At 35.1% G+C, this 20,730-nt stretch overlaps 1 long non-coding RNA gene across 1 annotated transcript; it reads right to left on the minus strand.

Moving 5' to 3' along the window:
* Positions 1–312: 312 nt before the first annotated feature.
* Positions 313–19,807, minus strand: LOC140636901 (uncharacterized). The gene is made up of 3 exons (XR_012034155.1): positions 19,461–19,807; positions 7,170–7,360; positions 313–520 (listed from the first exon to the last, which is right to left on the minus strand). It is a non-coding gene; the product is annotated as an uncharacterized lncRNA (long non-coding RNA).
* Positions 19,808–20,730: the final 923 nt, after the last annotated feature.

Raw genomic sequence — 20,730 nt, forward strand, 5'->3', positions numbered from 1 at the left:
AGTTCTAATACTCAATGAGACTATAGCTTAAAAAAAAATCCATCCAATGGTTAATGTTAACCTAGAGGGAGGAAACAAGTCTCTTAAGTTTCCCAGAAGGGGAACCTCGGAGGGGAATTCTGATTCAGGTGGTTTATTGGGGAATGCTCTCAGAAGGAAAGTAAGGAAAACAGGATGGAGGAAGGATAAGCAAGAATTTGTTCTCTACTGGAGACTAGTTTCATTCTGATATATTCTAGGTCATAGGCTGTATGTCAAAATGAATATCACTTTGAAACAAGGGAACTTGCCTTTTTATGGCAGTATCATTGATTCCTGCGTGTTGGAAGGTGCATATCATCCCAGCTCAGGGGCAGTTGTATGGAAAAGAGAGGAGCTGAATCACTAGCCATGCATACATAAGTCAATAATATTCACAACAACTGTGGGATGGGTGCACCAGCTGGTGAAGAGAATCTGGCACAAACTGTGTCCACTACTCAAATGGTACCTTCACAAAACAGGCACTTTTCGATCATTCCTGGCACAAAAGGAAATATGGAAAACCCCATCATTTCTGCACCATTTTATTAATGTTGGCAACTGAGAACACAGCAACAATGATATGTTCATTATTTCTCTAATTGCTTATTTTTAGTGGGATGGGGAAATTTATACCACAGGAATTACACACATAGATTACCTGAAGCCAGTATAAAATGACATGAGTGGCATTCTCAATTCATGGATGCAAGACCCTTTGTCTCAAGGAAAGAGGGAGTAGGGAAGCCGGCCAAGAGAATATCTTGGGTTGGCATTGCAGGTACTTCAAAACTACATAAAGCAAAATGGAATTTCACTTCCTCTTGTTCTGGGGTAGCAAATCCCTCAGAGGGAGTTTATAAAAGGCCTTCAACAAATACTGTTGGGAATATTTATATGTTAATTAATACTGTTGGAAATATTTATATGCTAAATAATAATTCATTAATTAATTCCAGTGGGAAGATAATTTATGGGAAAAATAGGAATACAAATTCTATGGTGGCATAGAAAATAAGAGCAACAAAGGTCTTGAATCCATAATATGGACAGAATCCATAATAAATTATAATAGTAACTTGTATAGTTATAATTATAAACCTTCTAGGCATAATACTAGGCATTTTAAATTATCTCATTTTCTTTTCTCAAAAAAAAAAAATCTATGAGTTAAATATGTTTTTACCCCTCAGTTTACATATAAGGAAAGTGAGAGTAGTTAATTAACTTGCTCAAGGTCGTGCAACTTATCAATAGCAAAGCTGGAATTCAAACTCAGGCTGTTGGAAATCAGTGGTCTTGCTTTTGGCTTTGTACTGACCAGATATTGTACAAAAAAATCAAACAAGGATTTTAATGTTTTAAGTGCTATAATGGAAGAGTAAAGTAAAGATTGCCCACAGAAGGAAATTCTAACTCTGCTCAGGGAGCTTAGAGAAGATGCCACAGCTAGTATTTATAGTTAATTCCTCTGCTTTACATGGCTATTAGCAATAAATTTGTACTAATTAAACCAATCAAATTAGAGCACCTGAAGCAAAAATCTCTTGTCAGCTGATAAATTTACTTTTGTAACCAAATATTTTCATATCAATTTAGCAAAAATGAAGTTCGAGTAAACAATGATAAATAACACTGCAAATCTTTTCAAACAGCTAAAAATTCAATTCAAGAAAGTCTATTTCCCCTGTTATATTTTTTTTCTTTTAACATAGTAAATGTTCATTTTAAAAACCAATTAAAGAAGGGGAAGAATAAACCACTCTGTGTCTGAGAGACAGAAGTGTAGAAAATAAAAAGTCATGGCTCCAAAGGAATTCTAAGCATCACATCTTAGAAACATAATGTATAAGTCAGTTTCCCAAAAGCATATTGTGATTTACTCAAAACCCTCCCCCTCTACTCCTCTCTACCAACAGTCTTAAGGTTTCAGCAAACTCAAAATGTATTTTCGTCAGAAAAAAAAGAAAATGGAAGACACTTTTGATCTCATGTTGGCCAGCACCTTTCTCCCTAAATTAAGCATTTTATCTTCCAGAAATTTCCCCATTTCCCAAACCTGGATAAATCCTCACTCCTAGATATTCTCCAGCACACTAGCTATCCATATGGCAGGATAGCATTCCTTTTATTGCTCTGTGCCTCTCATTCATTCCTAAGCTCCTGAGAAGAGTCTGTGTACTGTCATCAGAGTTATTATGGTCACAGTGCCTAGTTCAGTGTAAGGCCTCCCAAAAGTTTGATAAGTATTTGTTAAATACAGAAGAAAAGTGAATGTGAACTAGAATGGGGTTCCTTTTATCTTTTGAGATATTTCTATCCCTATTCCTTACTAATAAACAAATTACCAAACTTAAAAAATAAGAATAAAAAAATAAAAACCAATTAAGTCTTCACATGTATAGAAAATTCAAAAAGAAAAAAAAATTAATTGCATCTATAATCTTTTCATACAGAAACAAACTCTTATATTCTCTATCTACACTGTGTCATGAATTTCTCTATGGCTTTATTTATATTTAATGATTTTTAATTGTATATTTGGGACCTCTACATTCCTGTCTATCTCAATACTCACAAATTTTTAATATCTATGACTAAATTACAACTAAATTTCCTTTAATATTGTTTTTTAATGGCATTATTGAACTAGACATTTGAGCTTCTTTTTGAATAGATATTTATTATTCATCAAGTACTGTACTCACTACTTCAAATAAAATAGTGAACAAATATAAACGTGATTTTTCTCTCATTTAATTACTGTTGCATGGAACAGAAAACCATAAGTCAGACAGACACGCAAGTGGAGACTATAATTGTGATAAATGTTAGGATATCAATATGTTGAATGAGACTTCATTTTGCTATAAATAGGTGACCAAGTCCTTAAGCAAAAACAAGTGGGATTGAGGATTCCTTTTTCTAAAGAGATTTACCAACAGTTTATTGAAGGAACCTTATTGAAAGGGGCAAAACTTATCTCCATGCTGTTAACTATCACATCAAATTCTGGACTTGCTTACTTGGGGGTCTGAGAAGGAACAAGACACTAAAGAGAGAAGACAACCAATTCCTAGGAGAGTAGTGCTTGTGGGGAGAAGCTTCCTCCAACAACCCAATCACCAACCTTCCACTGCCACCGGTGGTCATACCCCTTAAGCCATGATAAGCAGAAAAATTCCTGGAGAATTAACTTATAGAGATTGGAAATAACTGTAAAGATACTGATGACATTACAGATTCCCTGGTTAGACATTACCAAGCTAATGGATGTGCTGATCCTTCTGTAAGCTTATCTGAGCAGGAAGAAAGAATTTTTTTAAAAAGTTGGCCAACATTGGAACCATTTGGCATTGCAGTGATGCATGAGTTTCTTTGGGGATCAATTGGATTCAGGAGAGACAGTTTCGGCTTGAGATATATATTTTTTAAGATTTTATTTTTAGGGACGCCTGGGTGGCTCAGCAGTTGAGCATCTGCCTTTGATTAGGGCGTGATCCGGAGTCCCGGGATCGAGTCCCACACCAGGCTCCCTGCGTGGAGCCTGCTTCTCCCTCTGCCTATGTCTCTGCCTCTCTCTCTGTGTGTGTCTCTCATGAATAAGTAAATAAAATCTTTTTTTTAGTATTAAAACCCAACCCACCCAACTGGGGCTCAAACTCATAACCCCCGAGATCAAGAGTCACGTGCTCCTCCAACTGAGCGAGCCAGACACCTCGAGGCTTGAGGAATCTTATGAAAACTCCCAGTCCAAGGGTCTGTCTCTGAGGCCAGGGTACATCAGAAGCAATAAGCTATAAATTATATCTACCTAAAAGGGTTGTCTTAACAACTATGGTATATAATGTCTAAAAACCATTTAGAAGCATGCCTGGCACATAATAAGTGTTCAGTAAATGTTAGCTGTTGCTATTGTTGGTGTTATAATAATCTAGTTCTAATATACTTTTCAGCATAATCTGTCACTAAGTCACTGACTCATTATTGCTTAATATTCACTGATCATTACTTGCTGTTTCCAAATGCTTTTTTACAGAATATATTACTTTTCCCTTCCTGCTCTCCTATATAATAAAGTCAGAGAGGGAAATATAATATAATCTGCAAAAAAAAAAAAAAAAAAGGTTAGTGGTTGGGGACCGGGGCATACAGTTGGAATAGAGAAAGATTTTTTTTTTAATCTCCATTTGCATAGAATAGATTTTTTCCATCCCTTCACTTTGAGTCTATGTCTGTCCTTAATTCCAGAGTGGGTATCTTACAGAGCACATAGTTGGGTCATATTTTTATACATCCAGCCCCTCTGTGCCTCTTGATTGGTAATTTCAATCCATTTAGATTTAGAGTAATTATTTGATATGTAAGGATTTACTAATGCCATCTTTTTAATTTCTTTCTGGTTGTATTCTATTTCTGATGTTTCTTGTTCCCTCTGTGTCTGCCTATTTTTGTAGATCGGTTATTTTCTCTTGTAGTATATTCTGTTTCCTTCTTTATCTTTTGTGGATCTACTCTAGGTTTTTGTTTTGTGGTCACCATAGGGTTAATATAAAACATCTTCTAAATAAGACAGTCCATGTTAGCCTGATAGCAATTTATCTTTGATCTTCTATAAAGGCTTCAGCCATGTACTCCTCCTTTTCATATTATTGATGCCACAATATACTTCCTTTTATGTTGTGAATTCATTAACAATGTACAGTGGCTATAGTTTGTTTTTTTTTTTTACTATTATTTTACTTTAACCATTATACCATAATTATCAATGCAAATTGAACTAACATTTTGGAATTTCTAAAAGAAAGAGTGTTTTGTTTGAGTCCAAGTTAGGACAGTTTCCTGGAATACATAATCTTCACAAAGAAGAGAGTGCTCCAGAAAAGAAACATTTGCAGAAGGATTATATACACTCCTTTTATACCAAAAGTTATAAATCATTAGACAAAGGATATTTTAGAAAGTTGTAGACTTTATCTTAAGCTGTTAGTATATGTAGGGCTATATGATTTTATCTTATGGAACCAGGGAGGCTTTTTTTCTTTTTCTTTTTTAATCTGTATGTTTAAAATACTTCTTTTTGGTTAGTTTTTAAATGACACATATGTACAGTGTGAGCCTATAATTAGATGTACAGAAATAGAGCTCATAATTAGAGGTTTTGCTGAGTCATTTGGGCCTTGGTAAATTAGTTAGAGTATAGCTTTTCTGGGAGTCCTGGAACAGGGAACACAAATACTAAAAGCTGAACATTTCCTTTATCATTTCCCCCGTTTGATCAATAAATTTTCGTCAGAAAGCATTAAGGATCAATATTATGAACCTCGATGCCAGGGTGACTAGCTTGTCTGCCTTGGATCGGTCAAGTCCTTCATTGCTAGATAAACATATCTAGGAATATTTATTTATTTATTTATTTATTTAATCTAGGGGTTCCTCATTGGAGGGGAACTTCTTGTTAATAGATGCTGGGAAGCTTAAAAATGATGCATGCTCTCTATTAAGTCCAATTGACAGGCAACCACAGCGGGTAGTATGCTTGGGTCTAGATTTATGTTTGCTGTAACATTTATAACAAAGATACATGGACACTAAAAGAATTTCAATAAGTACAGTTTAAAGGAAGCAAGTCGGTGTTGGAATAGATTTAGAAGAAAAATCCAAAGAATCTTTTATATACATCCTAACAAAAAGTCCTGGAAACATGACCACACATGAGGAAAGATGGAGCATATATCCCATGTTCAATCTGGGATGGAGAATTAACATCAGAATGAGACAAAATTTAGCCCCTGATGTCAGGAGATTATCTTGGGACAAGAAGGGGCTATAAGTATGCTCTGGCAGCTGGCATAAATTAGATGGAGTCTTGGATTCGTTATCTTGGGTAAGGAGGGCAGGGCCTTGCTTGTTTATTGGTTGGAACCATATCGGTTGAGGTTAAGTCCAGGCTTCTGCAGAGACAGCTAGTGTTTGTTAGTGGAATCTGAAAAGACACAATAGCTGATTGGGGAGAAACAGTTCATTGAAAAACAAACTTTAAGCTTTCTACTAGTTTCACCCTCATTAATCCTGTGGGCACAGTTTCAATTTCCCCTTGAGTTATGATCATTTCTCAGTCTTGAGGAATTGGGATGATGACCTCTCAGGCTACTTCCTGCTGAAATAGGGTGAAGTTTTAGAGTTTGAGTGTTCTGTTCTGAACCTTAGGTAAGAGGTTTGTTTCATATCTTACAAACCAGTCTTAGTCTAGTTCAGTTAAACAGTTATCCCATTTTAGGAGGTTGTTCTCAAAGTTAGGCCAATGTTATGTAAGCAATCAGGTAATTAATAAAATCATCTCCACAGAAACAAAAGAAAACACAGGTTAATGGTTGGAGCCAATGGTAAATCAAGTGTCCGAGTCCCAACAGCAGCCAATGAGAAGATTTATAGATGTCAGGTTTGAAGCACCCTCAGATAGAGTGGGAGCAGGCAGTGGAAATCTGATGGATATTTCTAGTTTGTCATTCAAATGTCTCTGTTGATCCTTTTGAGTGGCCCATAAGGCTACAGGCATGAGGACTGTCTATACATAAACTATTGTGGGAATTTCTCTGAAGTTTACCTCAAATGTCTAGCTTCAGTCTGCAGAGCTTTGGGGAAAAGGGCAGTTTTGGTTCTCAGTTTAGTTCTCAAGAGAATTGGAAGTCTTAGTTTGGAGGAAGCCAGAATTCAAGGTTCAGTCCAGTTTTATAGGCAAACAACAAACATTCAAAGACAATCAGAACCAGAATCCAATATCTACAAAGGTGTATTATTGGAACCCAGTATTTCTCTAAAATCACCCTCATTTCTGTCAAGGATAGCCAAATCAAGACTAACTTATAAAACAAAACCAGCTTAAACAAACTTAGCATAATTATTTACATAAGCACAGCAGGGGCAGCAATTGACCATATAGGTTCTTTTAAAATTGCTTTGCTGGAACTTGTTATAAGGATTTTTATATTTAATGTGTAATAGCCTCTGAAAATCAGAAGCCAAACCTTGTCATCAGACTTGCCTGTAATTCTTGTAAATTTGGGTGAACTCCTCTCTTCCTAAGGTCCCGAAAATATCCTAAAGTTCTTGCATCTGTCAGGAAGTAACAACATTCTCTAACCCACCTGGTGAGGCTGCTGGGAGCTCTGTAGGCAAGTTATGAGGACAAACATTTCCAACAGGCTCTACTGATTCCATAAAGTCAGTCTTCATTCCTTAAAACTGTCTGGTCGTGTCCAAGTCTATGCATGTCTCTCTCAAATATGACATTCCAGTCAAAGCCTTGGTAAATATAACCAGTATTTCCAATTGTGTCCTGTTACAAGGAGAAGAGATTCTTACTGAACTTATGCGAATAACTAATTGCCATGAACATACTCACTGAAAGCTTTGAAATTCCTGAGGGAAAAGTTAGGGAGAAAGATAAATGCTTCAATTTGTTTACAAAGGAATATTTTATCAAATTTCTATAAGTCGTAGATAGCTTAAGAAAAAACATTTCATTAAATATGGAAGATCAAACATGAATGAAACAGCAATGTTTAAAACAAGAGTCATTAAAACTCTAATCATCTTTTTCAAATTCACTCAGTCCTGTGTTATTAATTCTTGTTCTGTTTGAATGCAGGGTTTCCATTAGTTCTGGAAGGTCTTACCTAGTTTAGTTTTATAAACTAAAAGGTATCAGAAGTCTGTATTCATTAAAAGGTCTTTTCATGAATATCTTTGAAGTTGAAATACATTTGCAAGAGCCTCAGAATAATAACTGTAAATGGCAAAAACTCAGAAATGGCCATGCCTAAAAATCTGATGAGAAGTCATTACATGCAAGGCCATTTGGGTATTTTTGTGACACACATTTTAATGATTAGAATTTCAACTGATGACACTATACCAGAACACATTAAGACCTTGGAAATTTTACATGATTTCTAGAACAGTTACAGCATTCACTCATACAATATAACCTAAGAACGTTTATCATCCCTTACCTGACAACACTTCTCATGCAGTTTAACATACTAAATAAATAAGCCTAATTAGTCAAAAAGACTTCATTTAAATTTGAATATTTGGGAAGTTTTTAAGAACTTCAGACAGTTCTAAAGCACATGCCTAAATAGGGTTACCAGATCATTACAAAACTTAGAGCTTCGTTATCCATTTAACCAACATGGCCATAAGAAATTATACAGAAGGTTATCTAGTTCTTAGCAAAACTTATCTCCTTTAATTTTGAGAAGATTTAGTTTTCCTAAGTAAATACCCAATAAAAATAAATATAGAAGCCTTGTTTTTCTGGACAAATAAAGAAAAAAACTTTGTTTATAATTTCTTATTAAGGGTAGGCCAACAATCCAAGAAACTTGTCTTTTTTTAACAAAGAGAAAAAGCAATTTCCAATCTTATATTTGTGTACTTTTAAAATTTATTTATCCCAGTCTTAGCTGTCTTAGCTAAGACTTAGCTTAGCTTAGTCTTTATGACCATGCATAAAATTATTTCCCAAAAATTCTCTTTCACAAATCTTTTACCACTTTTCCTTTTCATTTAGATTTTTGTACTAAATTTTCCCTCTCTAAACAATGTCTCATTTCCAAACAAAATTATTTTTTAAATCAACAACAATCTATTCTCATTCCCTGTACCTTTCTCACATATCTACTTTCCTATACAAATTTGCTTTTATTATCATTTCCAGTATTCTCAATCACATTTATCAAAATTTTAATAATTCAAAAACTTAATCTCCAAAGAAAACTAACTAGTAACAACTGTGAACTATCTATTATACCAGACTTCTTTAGATGGGCAAATTTATGAATATATCTCTAGAAACATGTGTTTTTTTCATAGTACAACTTTCAATAAAGCATGAAACATGTTTGCTAGCAGAACCAAATGTATCAGGCAGCCCCAGTGGCTTAGCAGTTTAGAGCTGCCTTCAGCCCAGGATGTGTTCCCTGGTCTCCCTGTTGATGTCAAATCCCCTGTTGGGCTCCCTGCATGGAGCCTCCTTCTCCCTCTGCCTGTGTCTCTGCCTCTCTCTCTGTATCTCTCATGAATACATAAATAAAATCATTAAATAAAAAAAAGAACCAAATTTATCTTTAGTTACTCTGTAATAATGCAAAAGCAGACAAACATGTTTAGTAATTAATGTTTCAATACTTTATCTTATTTGGAAAGACTTAGATATCCAATGAATTTAACCCAATTTATTACACTTAGGAAAACTTCAAAGATCCAGGTTACCAAAGATTTTGGAAGCTATTTAAAGGTTTACTTATAATCCTTTTTTTTTTAATTCAAACTATTTGCTCTTAACAATTACTTGTGAATACTGCATGAGATAGACAAAATCAACCATTATTTTAAGTCATTGTTGTTGATAAATTGCAACAGAAATAACACGAGATTATTTGACTTTTAGTAAACCTTGGTAAAATAAAAGTTTTATATTTAATGTTGATAACTCTAAAGAGATGGCTAGTTTAATTAGACCAATAACCTTGAATTTCAGTTTATCAAAGATTATCCCAGAGCACATGAACTTGAAAAACAGTTGGGTTAGTTCTTATCTTTCTGAGTTTTAGAATGCCCAATTTTTTGCAAGTGCTTGTCTTTAAACCAATTAAGTAGAGCTCCTTCACAAATTAATTTTAGCAATGGTATCTGGAGCTGAAGAAAATAGTTCACATTATGGATGCATAAACACAAACAAGATATAAGCTAAATCTTTCACTTATATCTTTCACTCTGACTTTTCAGCACTTCACGATGTATCTGATAGTTCTGCTATCTGGACTAATATTTAGTTTTCCTAAGTAAATACCCAATAAAAATAAATATAGAAGCCTTGTTTCACTAATATTTGTGACCCAATTTCCAAAATCTCTCTTTCATTAAACCTAATTGCAAGATACCATCATAATTTATGGATCCATTAGTTATTTTCTATTTTCCAATTAGAACATGGCCAGTTTCGTGCAAAGATACCAAAGGCTATAGCAACAAATAAGCCAAATGAAGCCCAGAGTGCTTCTATGAAAACTGGTTTTTCTCAAAAGTTGGGAGCTCCATTGACTGAACTAAATAGATTCCTAGTTTCTGGTTGCTTAGACTTATAGCCAACTTCCTCTAATTGTGTGTGCAAGAAAACTAATTCAGGCATGTCAAAAGAACCCCATTTGGTCCATCTGAGATTCGAGTTATACTTAATTTTCTCACTTAAGTAAGCACTTGCCAGTATAAACTCCGTATGTATTGTACAGAAAGTCTGCTAGTTTGCTAGGGGTGATTGTTAGTTTCCCTGGACCTGTTCAGGTTTTAAAATGGGGTCTCCTATTTGTTTTTCATTTCAGTTATAAGTTTGAATAAAATTTATGGATGGTATCTAGTGGATCAAGAGGGTGTTGTTTGTGAGTGTCACTTCCAAATAATGGCCGTGGTACACTCTCTTATGTGCTTCAGTTTCTCCCAGTGAGGTCTAAGGCCATCCAGGGGGCTCGGAGCACTGGAAGATCCATCTTTATGTGTGCATCCTCAGATGAGCCAATCGTTCATTACCTCATGAGATGGAAAATTCTTATGAGACCACTATGTGTCTCAGGAATACCCTCAGATACATCCTCTAGCTTTTAGTAACCTGAAAGTGCAGTTCAGCTGGAAGGAGAAAGTGTCACTTTTCTTGCAGCTGGGTGATTTAATCTCTCATATTTCTAGCCCAACATTTGACTCAAGCCTTATTATATTAATAACATCAATTAGTGTAATGCCAAATTAAAACAACCAACTCATCAATTCCAAACCTCTAGGCTATTTCCACCTAGAGAACATTAGCAGGAACCTCACTGCTCCAGTAAAAGTCAGGACCATCAGCTCAGATGGCGGAGGTCCAGATAGCAGAACTACCAGATACATCGTGAGGTGCTGAAAAGTCAGAGGAGCTGGTACTGAGTGCTAAGCTCCAGGTGACCCTGAGGTGTTCTCAGGGACTTGCTTTTATATCCCACCAACTATGCTAAGAAATGACACAAATTAAATGTTTTAGAATTTCTAAAAAAAAGTTTTATTCAACCTGAAGTTAGGACAGCTACCTAGGACACATAATCCTCACAAAACAGTACTCCAGGGAAGGAAGATTTGAGGAAGGGTTATACGCATCTTTTTATATAGGAAGTTACAAATCCTTAGACAAAGGACATTTCAGAAAGTTGCAGACTTTATCTTAAGCCGCTAGTATTCGCAAGACTAAAACTAATCTTGTGGAGGTTCCTCCCCCTCTTTTTCTTCTCTTTATGTTTGGAATGCTCTTTTTCATGTTTAAGTGAAACATAGGGTATAATATGTGCTCAGGACAGAAAAAGAGCCCGTACTTCAAGGTTTTATTGAGTCATTGTGACCTTGGTAAATGCTGAAATATAGCTTCCTTGGGCTCCCAGGAGCAGAGCCCATAAACATCAAAAGTTGACAATTTCCTTTATTTTATCATAGTTGAGTGGTTAATACACTATCCTAATACAAAGTTACATTCTTCTAAGTCTGACTGTAGATTGTAATGCATTGTGCACTTTCCTATGTTTCAAGTCACTGATTAACATCTTTTCACTTCAACTTGAAAAATTTCCAGCATTTCTTGTGTGCAGATCTAGTGGTGGTGAACTTTCTTAGCTTTTGTCTGAGAAAGACTTTAATTCTCCCTCATATGTGCAGGAGAATTTTGCCAGAAAAAGTATTATTGTCTGGAATTTATATCTTTCAATACTTTAAACATGCCACTTCATTCTCTCCTGGCCTGTAGAGTTTCTTCTGGGAAATCAGGTAACAGTCTAATGGTGGGGGGGGGTCCCTTTTTCCCTGCCAGCTGCCTTAAGATTCGTTATCATTAATTTTTTACCATTTTATTATAAAATGGTATCTTGGAGAAGGTCTTTTTGCATTGAGGGTGTCCTATTAGCTTCGTGGACTTGTACATCCAATTCTTTCCCTGGCTGGGGAAGTTTGTAGCTAATACTTCTTTAAATATACTCTGCCTCCTTCTCCCTCTCTTCTTCTGGAATCGTCATCATTCTGATATTTAAATTTTCTTTTTTTAATATTTATTTATTCATTTAAGAGAGGGGGTGATGGGATGGACCGGGGGGGGGGGGCAGAGGGAGAGGGAGACAATCACAAGCAGACTCCCAGCTGAGCATGGAGCCTGACACAGGGCTCATTCTAATGAACCTGAGGTTGTGACCTGAACCAAATCAAGAGTCAGATGCTCAAACAACTGAGACACCCAGGGACCCCAGATATTTATCTCTCTGATGGAATCCACTAGCTCCCGTAGGCTTTCTTCACTCGTTTTAATCTAAGTTTCCTTTTCTTTTCTCTGTTATTTCAAAATTCCTAACTTCCAAGTCATGTGTTCTTTCTTCCATCTGGCCTGCCCTGCTGCACACGTTCTCTGTTGCATTCTTCATTTCATTCATCGATTTTTCCAACTCCAGAATTTCTATTATGTTCGTTCTTTGTGATTTTAATCTCTTTGGTAAAGAGCTCATTCTGTTCATGTATTTTATCCCTGATTTATTTAATTGTCTTCCTGAGTTCTCTTGTAACTTGCTGAGCTTCTTCATAACAGTTCTAATTCTTTATCAGTTAGATCACAATATTCCATGTCTTTGAGCTTTGTTGCTGAATTACCATTTTTCGTGATACTGTATATCTTGATTTTTCATATTATGCATAGTTATGCATTTCTGCTTTTGCATTTGAAGTAGCTGACATCTTAACTCTTTGTCCCTTGCCTTTAGCAAATGAAGTGTTATTTCTATAGAGCTGTTATTACCTCAGGATTTTCTGTTTGTGCTCCCCTATGAAAGTGTATCACTGCTTCACTCTTTTGTTTCCTCTTGTGGGGAAATTTCTAATCTAATCTTTTGTATCTACTCCTGTTCATAGAATGCATCCAGCTGGCTGTTAGAAGCCTCTCTTTTGTTTCCCAGAAGGTGGCAGTATAGCTCAAGTTTGTCCTTTGTCCTTTGTCCACCAACTGGGGCCTGTTTTCTTTTTGTGTTCCTTCTCACAAGCTCACTCAGGAGCACTCACAAGGAGTCAGCGCAGAATGGAGGCTAAGTATAGGTTTAGCACCCAGTACATTGAGGGTGCACTTGGACCTGCCAGGGATATCACCATTCCCAGAGGTTTATGGTTCTGCTGAATGCAATCCCTTTAACACAATTTTAAATTCTTATCTGCCTTTTCCCTACTAGCCCCTCTCCACCCCCACTCTCATCCCACCCCTGCCACCCTCATCCAGGCTAGAGCTCCCAACTTGGTATTCCAGGTGTTGGTGGGATAAATTGATTTCTCCAGCCTCCTTCTACCCAGCTGGGGTAGCAGATTGTCACTTATCACTTTGTTTTTCCCCTACAGGAGAGATCGTCTTTGCTAGATAGGTCAGGCCCATATGGTATTTCCTTGAGGGACCAAATTTCTATTTCGTCCCTTCCATTGGTGTGGTGGAGTTTCCTGGAGGAAGGCTGGACTTCTGCAAGTTCTCTCTTGGGCCTCAGGTTCTCTCAGCGCCTGCCCCAGCATAAAAATCACCCCGATTTTTTGCCCAGCATCAGCAAGAGGGGTTCACAGCTTTTCTGGAGGTTTGCCTGTATCTTACCAGCTGCGCTGGTAGGTGAAATTCCTCAGTGGATCTTGGAAAAAAGTATATCCCTTTGGATATAAAGCATCTTATTTTTCCCATCTTCTTATCTCAGAATAAAAAGACCTATCCATCATAGGAGGAAAACCTTTTGTAACCTTTAATTTTATTCTCATATTTGCTAATCGATGGGAGTATATTAATTATTAGGGTTTTTTAAATTTTCTCAGAATTGCCATAGTCCAATATGCTAAATAACCCAAAAGACAGATCATGTATAGAATAGTATGTTTATATCTGGCATAACACTTTTTTAATAGGTGTTGTAGATAAACTAGAGCACATCAAAACAAAGCTACTAGGGTAATAATATCCACAAGCACATTGTAGTTCATTAATTGTAATTAATTGAAGGAGGCTGGCTATCTAACTTTTCAGACAGCAGCCCTCTCTAACAGGACAATGATAGCCAACTTTAATAGTTAATGGTCACAAAAAAGAATTAGCACAAAATTTAATGGGAAAAGAAAAATGTTCAAGAAATAGTTTTTAAAATAAAAGAAGGAATTTTTATTAAAGTTTCACTTGACAATTGTTTAATAACATAATAATAATAACAGTAGAGAATTATCTGAACTACAAGTATAATGAAATTATAAATCCATCATTCTTTAGAGGTATTCACTATTACTACTTTGCTATATAGTATTGCAGATATGCAACTTGCTTTTTGCAGTAGTATATTAAAGATTATCATGACCGACAAATTTGGAAAAACAAGGGGTTTTCTTTGTCTATGTAAATTTTTTTTTATAATTTCATCTGACTTGAATATTATGGACACAATGTTAACATTATTTTTAGGTATACAACATAGTGATTCAACTTCTCTGTATATTATGCAATGCTCAGAAGTGTAGCATCTGTTCACTATACAAAGCTATTACAATTTCATTGATTATACTCCCTATCCTGTGCCCTTTATTTCTGTGACTTATTGATTCCATAACCAGAAGCCTGTATCTCCCATACCCCTTCCCCAGTTTATCCATCCCCCACCACCACCCTTCCCTCTGGCAACTATCAGTTTGTTCCCTGTGATTATAGGTCTTGTTCTAGCTTTTTGTGAATTTTTTTTTCATTTCTTTTTATTGAAGTTCGATTTGCCAACATATAGTACAATACCTAGAGCTCATCCCATCAAGTGCCCTCCTCAGTGCCTGTCACCCAGTTACCCCAACCCTCTTCCCACCTTCCTTTCCACAACCTTTGTTTGTTTCCCAGTAGGAGTCTCTCATGGTTTGTCTCCCTCTCTAATTTTTTCCACTCAGTTCCCCTCCTTTCCTTTATAATCCCTTTCACTATTTCTTATATTTCCAATATTTCTTATATTACCATGTGATGATTGTCCTTCTCCAACTGACTTACTTCACTCAGCATAATACCCTCCCGTTGTGAAAAACTTTTTAAACTAACTTCCTTGTAATGAAAGATGCTCATCAGCGATACGAATTATTACAGATTAAAGTTTTACTGTTCCTATGGAGAATGTGCGTAGTGGTCCATGAGGTACAAGTACAAACATCAGCTGTGTCCCTTACTAGTTGTGTGGCCTTTAGTTCACCAATGACTTAATGACATAGAACTCCTTTTTCCTTATCTATAAAGAGGTAGCAGCAATACATTTCTTGCAGGGATTTTCTAAGGGGTAAATATAATAAGCTATGATAAGTGCTAGCCTAGTTCATAGGACATAATGGATTCTCAATGAAAGAAAAGCTATTCAATAAAGAATTAAGCAATATTCTGTGAGTTACCAATCCCCTAAATTCTTAGGAAACTTACTAGCAGTGAAACACCATCTCCTTTTTCTCTATTTACTTAAATCCTGATGATTTATCTTGAAATGGTCTTTGTGGTTCCAATCTTCAGAAATCTTTCCCTCCTTTTTCTGACCTTCTGTAACTCTTGTTATGTGTTCTATTCACATGGAACAACCCTGTGTTCCTTAGTGTTATCACTAATTCTGCCCTTCAAATATTCCATTGCCACTGGAAGCATTGGGAAAATCATGAAGACCCCATATGAAAGAGGAAAACCATGTGGAGCCTTGCCCTCATCATCGTGATAATGGACTTTGCAGTAATTAATATCCGTTCTGCAGTCTTTATGTGGTGATGTCTACAGGGCCCTGGAATAGAATAGGGGGATTTACTTGATTCTTATGAGCTGTGGGTGTATAAACTCTCTATCTGTTACATCAATATGTCTATTAAGTGGTTTAAGATAATTACGTTTTAAACATAGTAGTATGTATATAGTGAGCTTTGAATAATAGAATGTATAAAAAATAAATAGGCTTTCCCTAAATAATATAGTTTTGAATAACTAATACTTTAACTCAAGAAGCAGCATTTTATTTGCCTTTTATTTCATCTTAGCCAATTCCTGCATGCATGTGGATAAGTATGCAAATTATGCCTATTTAGTCAGAAAACATGGGTGTGGTACAGAAGACAGGAGAGAGGGCTGCAGGGCTTCCTGCAAATGCCCTTCAGAGATAAATAAAACACTCTTTAAAATGGTGATATTTCCCCTTAAAAGTGGAGCAAAGTGACTCCACTTAAGTGACTATAAAAATGCCATTGTCTTCTCTTAGATGATTGCACAAGTTTTGAAAAAATCTTCAATTGAGCATATATTCTTTCACCAAATTAATTGGATATCTGAATAAAGAAAATCAGGCAATAAAAATAGTAAATTCAATAACTGTGAACTAATCCATTCCCCAACACTATATATTCACTCTCTTATTCATGGCCCTTTATTTTTGTTATTAGACTGCTTCCAATTTTTCACCATTACAAACATTGTTATAGTGAATATTTTTACACATGTCCTTGTAAGCATGCACCAGCATTTTCTGGGACTAATGTTTCTGGGACAAAGATAATTTGTATTTTCATCTTTACTGGGGATTGCCTAATTACTCTTCAAACTGGCAGGATTGGTTTACACACTCCCAGTTTCTCCATATCCTTAAAACACTTGCATTTTTTAAAATTTGCAAATGATACCCTATTATGTTTAAACGTTTATTCCTTTAATTATTAGTAAGTGGCAAATATTTTCACATGTTACTTGGCCATTTGGCAATTCCTCCTTAGTATTACTGCCTTCTTTATTGTTTACTTACAGTAGCAATGTGTGTGGGGGGGGGCATGTATTTTTTTAATCATTTACAGAAGTTCTTTATATATTCTATATAGTAATTCTTTGTAAGGTATATGCTTTGAAAATACTTTTACCTTGTTCATGGCTTACTTTTTTTAGTATTCAAATGATGGATTTTTATACAAATAATTTAAATTTTGATGCATTCTAATGTGTTGATTTTTTTTGTTGGTTTTTTTTGTTTTTTTGTGTTACCTAAGAAATGTTTTTTACACCGATTTTGTAAGATACTCATCTATTTTTTTCAAAAATATTAAAAGTTTAACTTTTCATAAAAAAATGGATATTGGTAGCTTTTTTCACTTTTCATGATGATGTTGTACACTGGAGGTTCTGTTTTCTTCAATCACTGAGCAGCCATTCAGTAGAGTTTCTTTCTTTTTTTTTTTTTTTAAGATTTTATTTATTTATTTGAGAGAGCAGGAGCAAGGAGGAAGGGCATGGGGAAAAGAGAAGCAGACTACCCCATGAGCAGGTAACCCAAGCGGCGCTTGATCCCAGGACTCTGGGATAATAACCTGAGCAAAAGGCAGAACTTTAACTGACTGAGCCACCCAGGCACACCTCCTGGTAGAGTTTCTTAGTCTTAAACTCAACCCTTTAATTCTGGAAGTTTTAAAATTATTTTTGAAAATTTCCTCTCAATTTTCTGTTCTTTTTTTTGGGGGGGAGGGATATTTAAACATTGAACCCCTTGATATTTCCTCTTATTTCCTTTATTTTTTCTTTCATTTTCATTTCCTTTGTTGTCAATGCTGTTCTACTTCCAGAGAGCTTCCTTCAACTTTATCTTCTGAAGCTTCTGCTTATTTTTTGAAGATTCCACTATCACTTATTTTCATTTTCTAAAATTATTTTTTTGTTCCCTCAATATTCTTGCTAATATCTTGTTCTTCCCACCAACTTTGAGGTAAAATTGAGAAATGAAATTTATGTAATTTATGAATTTATGAAAATTATGTATACTTACGGTGTACAGTTATGTTTTCATACACATACACACTGTAAAATAATCACAACAATCAAGCTAATTAACATATTCATCACTTCACATAGTTACTGTGTGTGTGTGTGTGTGTGGTGAGAACACTTAAGATCTACTCTGCTAGTAAATTTCAGGTATACGATATAGTTTTGTTAACTGTATTCACAACTATGTATTAGATATATTATGTTATTCGATTTGCATAACAAACTATAATCCTTGACCAACATCTTACTCATTTTGCTTTCCCTTCAGCCTTTGGCAACCACCATTCTACCCTGTTTCTGTGAGTTTGACTATTTTAGATATCACATATCTGTGAGATCATACAGTATTTCTTTCTAAATCTAGCTTATTCCACTTAGAGTGACATCCTTGAGGTTTGTTCATGTTGTCAGAATTTTCTTTTTTAAAACTGAATAATATTCCATTGAGTGTGTGTGTGTGTATGTGTGTGTATTTATCCATTATCTGTGGATGGACATTTTTTTTTTTTTGGATGGACATTTAGTAGTCTGTTCTTGTTTCATTATATCATCTCCTATCTCTCAAAGTATAGTAATTATAAAAGTTTTAAATTTTTCTTCTGATCCTTATATTGTCCCTATTACCTCTGATTTCCTTTCCTTTATATATATTATTTTGTTTATTTAAGATTTATTTTAATTCCAATTAATTAACATACAGTGTTTCATTAGTTTCAGGTATACAATATAGTGATTCAACACTTCCATACATCACCCTGTGGTCATGATGACAAGTGCACTCTTAATCCCCATCACCTATTTAATCCATTCCCCCATCATCTCCCTTCTAGTAACCAGTTTGTTCCCTATAATTAAGAGTCTGTTTCTTGCTCTCTCTCTTATTTTTTACCTTTTCTTGTTTGTTTTGTTTATTAAATTGGACATATCAGTAAAATCATACGGTATTTGTCTTTCTCTGACAGACTTACTTCAGTTCATATTATACTCTCTAGGTCCATCCATGTCTTTTCAAATGGTAAGATTTCATTCTTTTTTATGGCTGAAGAATATTACAATGCATAGATATACCACATCTCCTTTATCCATTCATCAATTGATGGACACTTTGACTTCAAATGGTATTAGAAGATTTCATCCAATTCCTGGTGATTCTGATTGTATATTCACATTTAAGAATAGGACACTAAAGTGTAGACCAAAAGTTTGCTGTGCATACGCATGACTGGAAAGTATCATTTTGGGGTAATTTTGCGAGAACTTAACTATATAATTAGAACATTGTCATCTGTTAATTTATATAGATATGCTCTTTTTGGCTGCCTAATTTATCCAGAAAGAAATATTTCAAACCTCTGACTGTGAAACACAAACCACCTTCCAGAATTCCAGAGGTTGACCACAGAAGGGAAACAGAGGTGCAGGCATTCAAGTAGCCCTTGTGTATTTAGTATGGCATCCCTCCTTCAGCTATGCTTGGTTTCCCTGAAGCATGAATACTCCTTGGATTAACCAGTCCAAAGACTAAAGTTTTAGTCTGATATTAAGAGGAGAAAAAGGTAGTTACCTGGGTGATTATAATGGAAGATAGATTTCTCTAAATAGTAGACTTTCAACAGAATCTCATTTTTTTTTATTCCAATCCACACTGCTATTTCAGAAGTACTGGTGTCACCATTTCCTGAGACTTCCTTCGGTTCTATATCATGAATCAGATGCTTCTGAGCGTCTTCACTATAGTGTTCCACTTGTTTGTGTTCTGCTAACTCAGCAACTTCTTATCCAGTGAGTCTCCAGATTCTGAAGTTTTGATGTTCTCTCCTTTTTATATTTGTACCCAAATATTGACGGGTTTAGGGAATGGGGTGGCAATAAAAACCTGATGTTCAATCCACCATGTTAACTCTCCACTACTTACCTATGAAAAAATAAATCACCAGTAGCGATAATCATAGTTCAAATAAATATTGTGCATATTATTTCTGTATCTTCTTTGAAATATTTGAACCACAATACATTTATGTCTAATTCTAGCTAATAGAAAATTATAGTCCAAAAATGTAAAATCTAACAACATATTCTGTTATATTAACTAAGTATCCCCAACAGAGTACAGTAAAAAAAGCAAAATAAAGCAACATTATCAGTAGTTTATCATTAGACAATAAGGATGACAATAATAATAATAAAAAAATAACCAACCGAGACAACATTTTTACTAATATACCTATGGTATTACTAATTACAATATAGTCATATATATTGTAGGAATTTGTCAGTATTACAAGTATTTCATGGCAGCCAATATTTACAAGAGAATACTAAAAGTTCTTTCTTGCTCAGTTTTACCAATTGGTATAAATTTTATTAACACTTAAAAACTTGCTTTCCACTGTAGTACCAAGGGAACCATACATTAAAACAAAGCTCTGTGTAATAGTTTGTCACTTATCTTTTATAAATTAATTAGTGAATCAGCCCATTAGATGGACCTTTAAAATATAGCATGGGTGGTAGATTTTAATTGATAACTATTGTCCTGGACATAGCTTCTTGATTAAAAATAGAAAACATGGTATTTAGATCTTGTTCATCCAACTCCATGCCACCAAACCACTTCAGTATTATAAGACATTACAGATATATATTTTTGAGAAGCCCTGACCAGTTGAACCTTGGATCTTTCCAGGGTAACTAAAAATAACTTTCTCTAGAAAGCAGAGAGTAAAAATGCATAGGCTGGATGAAGTTGGTTAAGAGCAATAGCAAGTATTATCTAAATGTTGTAATCTGGCTGCTCATAACCTAGGATAATAACATAAGCTAGTTATCCAGAC

Source organism: Canis lupus, chromosome 7 (assembly GCF_048164855.1).
Source record: "Canis lupus baileyi chromosome 7, mCanLup2.hap1, whole genome shotgun sequence".
In the NCBI taxonomy this organism is placed as follows: Eukaryota; Metazoa; Chordata; class Mammalia; order Carnivora; family Canidae; genus Canis; species Canis lupus.